This window comes from Centruroides sculpturatus, unplaced genomic scaffold (genome assembly GCF_000671375.1).
Source record: "Centruroides sculpturatus isolate CEXI.00-Female unplaced genomic scaffold, Cexi_2.0 scaffold85, whole genome shotgun sequence".
Taxonomy (NCBI): Eukaryota; Metazoa; Arthropoda; class Arachnida; order Scorpiones; family Buthidae; genus Centruroides; species Centruroides sculpturatus.
Window position 1 is genome coordinate 772,188 of NW_019384798.1, and position 5,020 is coordinate 777,207.

The following is a 5,020-nucleotide window of genomic DNA, read 5'->3' on the forward strand; positions in this document are numbered from 1 at the left end:
TAAAAATGTTAAAGCAAAAAAGTAAATAATAGCTATAGTTGTCGTGCAGGTAGTATAGTATGTGAATGAGTTGTGGAATATTACATTAGATGATCGTTCCCTCGCTATTAGAAACTGTACAGCTTAGATTATTGAGTTGCTGTTCTAGAATTTCTGTAATCAGATAATTAAACCCCTTAGTGTCATGTCAAATTCTATACTAAACATATGCACTAACATAGCTTGGATTCTCGTTATATATAGGACATCCATAAGGATATCATTCCTAGATTAGTTTCCGTCTACCTTTAATATAATTTAGTAATAAATTTATAAATTAACAAACACTTTGTAAAAAGCTTTTGAAATTAATTCACTTGTCTTCTTGAGGACTGTTAATATTTTATACAAATTAAATAACTTTCGTCTCTCATAAATTCTTAGAAACAATAAAATTTTAAAACCTGTGACTGCCAAAAATACAAGTACAAAAGAAAATAAAGGAAATTTACTACTATTATTTTCTTTAAAAGAAGATTGCACAACTAAAGTGTTGCCTCCGGCGTATGGAGTTTAAATTATTTTTAAACGGTCAGCAATGTTATAACTAAAATGTACTAATATAAACATTAAACAAATATTTATGCTTAAATTTAACACGTGGAAGGGCATTAAACTTAAATACATTATGTAAATTAAAATAATGCTAATGTATTTATGAATATTTTAGTAGGCTGTTAACATAATAGTATTTTTAACGAAATCAGAAAAGGATCTCATTGAAACATTTAGAAAACTTTGCTCTGTATCTATCACTCTTTTAAAGTTTAACTTCTGTTGGACACTTTAATTATAGGTTATTTTTTTTTCTTTACTTCCTTAACGTTAAATTGTTTCAACTGGGTAATTCTAGTTTTAGTTACTACCTTTGGAAGCTTAATTTTGATTTACCATTATAACTTTTAATATTTCTAGCAACACAAAAAAATTTAATTTTGCTAAATTTGATCTTATTTTCAAAAATTCTATTGTAAAATCTTTATTTTTTTCCCTCTATATTTCTACTTTTTGTGTACTTTTTCTCTTTGATATTTACTATTAAAAGCTGATGATTGCTTTTGTGATAGTAGCAGAATATTCTTCAACTATTTGTCCACAAAAAAAGGTTGATTACATTTTTGTATTAATAATATAAAATCGAATTTAATTCTATAAACACTTGCGCAACAGCTAATAAAACACGACGAGAATTAAATGATTAATTTAATTTACTCTTTCAAAGTAAATCTATAGTAAAAATATATCATCGGTAAGATATTCTTCTATGTTAAGAAAATTGATATAAATGTCTGCAATAAATTGCTATCAATATTTTCTATTTCTCTCATACATAAATCCGAAATTAATTTATAAATGTTCATTGATGATGTATAATAAGTACTTGATAATAAATTATATAATTCGTTTACGGAAATGAATGGATACTTTGACACTTTTCTCAACATATTTGATTTATTATTCGCCCTTTTTAATAAATAAAATATAATCAAGCGACAAGATTATACTAAATAATTATGAAATATGATAAATGCATGTTATTCTATATTAAAAATCTAACAGGGTAGGACTACTTATTAAATCAATATTTTTATATAAAATTATTTAATTTATTATTTTATTTTTAAAAAAATTAATAAAATTTATTCATATTTTTATTATTTTTGATTAAAATATTTGCGCAATGATGCCTTAACTATCTGAACTTGATTTAAATGAACAAATCGTTGCATATATGAAAACTGTATAGCCAGATATCTCTATATAATAATCAGAAATTTATTTTATTTAGCTTATATATTCAATTATTTCGATATAAATGTCACATACATGATAAAAATTTGCACCCCCCCTCTCTCTCTCTCTTTCTCTACATGTATAGAATAAAAGCGGGTGAGATGCCTAGAGGTTGACTTTTTTTGCGACATTCACATTTATTTGAAAGGTTATGAAATTCAAATATGTTTATGCTATATTTCGTGTGAAAGAACTTGTATTATAATCGAAGCCAGGGACTCTCCTAATAATTTTATTCTAAAAATATTAGAAATAGACATCTCTCCCATATGATTTGTGTGAGATGCTTAGTGGATTTAAGGAGAGATGAGTACTTTTTCTGAAATATTTTATTATAAACTTAATTAAATTTATAAATTTTAGATGCCTACTGAACACAAAAGAATGGAAACTGGTTCCTATAGAATAAAATGGGCCGAAAAGGACTTAGTTCTTCCAGTGGAAACAGTATATACCAATCATCTAAATGGCTATCAAGCAAAGAATTTAACATTAAATATCGTACTCTTTGCTGAAAATTTAAAGATAGCAATTTAGCAAAGAGAGCTTTTGGATCAAATAAAAGTCAATATTAGGTACCAAAAAAAAAAAAAAAACACACATTATAATATTAAAACATTAGGCAACTTTCCCAGAGGATGGGATAGATGCCCAAAGTATCATTTTGTCTACTACTATGATACGATGATATATATTGTCAGACTATGATACGTCGAGTTTTTATTTAACTTTATTCACTTTTATTAAAAGATAACACTTGGCTGTATATGCGTTATGCGTTTATTTCTTCTGTAACCCACAGTTAAGAGAGTTATATGCGTCGATAAAAAGTATAGACGTCTCACCCAATTTTACCATATATATATATGATAAAACTAGGTGAGACGTGGTAAAAACTATATATAGACTCTATTATATGTTGTATACTACTGTATATACAATTACAGCTTATGTCGTTTTATTTCGTTATATAATGGTATATATAAATAAATAAAATAACATAATTCATCTTATTACTTCAGCAACCCAATAGTGCTGTTTTTTCCCAAACTTATCACTACTTCTGTTTGGGAAAAACAGCACTATTGGGTTGCTGAAATAATAATTTGATACAGATCCAAACAAAAAGCAAAATGAAGAACATAATTCATGTAATATGGATTTACAGTATATCTTAAGCTAGATTCTTTAAAGATTTTTAATTAATTTTCTTGGATAGAGGAATCGTTTCCATATTTTTTCCATCTTTTCATTATTTACTTTATCTGCATTTTTTATTAAAAAAAAAATACAATCTCTGCTGTTACGTAACAAAATGATTTGTATCCATGAAAATATTGATTTATAAAATTTGATATTTTCTTATAATGTATGAAATTGGAAATCCATTTTTTATATTATTATAAGCTAAGAAAATATGTATTTTTATTGATGATAGAGAGTATTATATTTTCAGATAATTAAAATATATATTGGCATTTACTGATTCGAGTCCTGCCAAGTTCATTCATTTGTTTACTTAAATATGCATAAGAAAAGTTTTATGACGAATCGTTCATATATTAAAATTAATTTCTAGAATTATTATTTTAATTTAAATTATCTTTATTATTTTTTAATTTATTAAGGCATACAATTTAGGAAATTTCTAGGTCTATTCTGTTTTAATTTTAATTTCTAGATAAGTTTATGATCCTTTAATTTCTAGATAAGTTTAAAAATGTGATAAAACATATATTTTATATTTTTATAATAGGCCATTACTGAATCTTATAATTAATGACCTATTGTGTCATTATACAGAATAAGTATATATATGGCCAACATATAATTCTCTATATGTCCATTTATACATGGCATACATAGGCCATAGTAGGATCTTCAAAGACATATTAACTGAACATTATAAGCTTCAAAATATGTATGTAATAGGGTCTGGATGTTATAAGCATGTTTAAGCCTTTATACTTTAAAATATAATGCGAATAGACAAAATATATTTATAAGAATTAACGAATTATCATATTTTACAGCATATTTTTTCCAGCAAGTAAAGGAAAAAATATAGTATAAATCATTTATGATGTATACTGAATGATTAAAATACAAATTCAATATCAGCTATATTTGACATTCAATAAACTTTTAACTGGAAAAACTTGGATTAATTATTCAACTTGCATTATTATTTACTAATTACAAAGCATGAAATTGTATTATTTGCTACAAATAATAAAAAATATAAGGTTAATTAATGCTAGTTCACGATTCAAGTTTGATTTAAAAAAAACTTACTTTGCATCATTTTTAAAATATTTTTAAAGAGTTTTTAAGGAAAAGAAAATAAAAAATTTCCCTAGATTCTAAGATTTTCGTTAACATAAATTCGTAAACTATAAAAAAAACATACATTTTATTTATTATTTTTACAAAATAATTCGCTTATATCAATGCATAATATTAAAATAAATATAAATAATATATTATATTTTTAGAATTACATAAAAAAATAATTGTCTCGGCTTTTTACAATAAATTATTTCAAATTATAAAGTGTGTAGATAAGTTCTTTCATCACAAAACTTCAGTTATATACAAACAGTTAGAATTAAATTATAAAATAAATGAATAAATTAATAAATATTGTAATATTTTAAAAGAAAATCGTTCCAAACAATAAATTTTGAAATATTTATAAAGGAAAGCATTTTTTGTAAGTTATAAAATATTATTTTAGTTGACAAATTAAACGCATATAAAATGATTTTTAATGATTTATTTTCTTAGTTTTATGATTTATATTTACTGAATTTTTCAATAAAATGTCTCCCAATATTAATTTTTTCTATGAATGTTTCAAAATAATGTAGACATTACGTAGTTTTCGAGAATTAAAAGTGAATTTATTAAAATATTTTCATTTAAATAAGAAATTTTTAGATATATATTTCATGAATACATGAATAAATATATATAATCCAATTTTACTGACAATTTTATTTTATATATAGATCATGTAAATTTTTAAAAAAGAAAAAGTGTTGTCCACATACTATAAGAAAAAATTTGTTGTTATAGCAACAGGCATTTACATTTTATCTAAGAAGTAAAAGTATAATACTATTTTTAATTATAATTCATTAGAATTGCGCATATTCTTTTTAAAATTTAAAATGAAATGCAACTA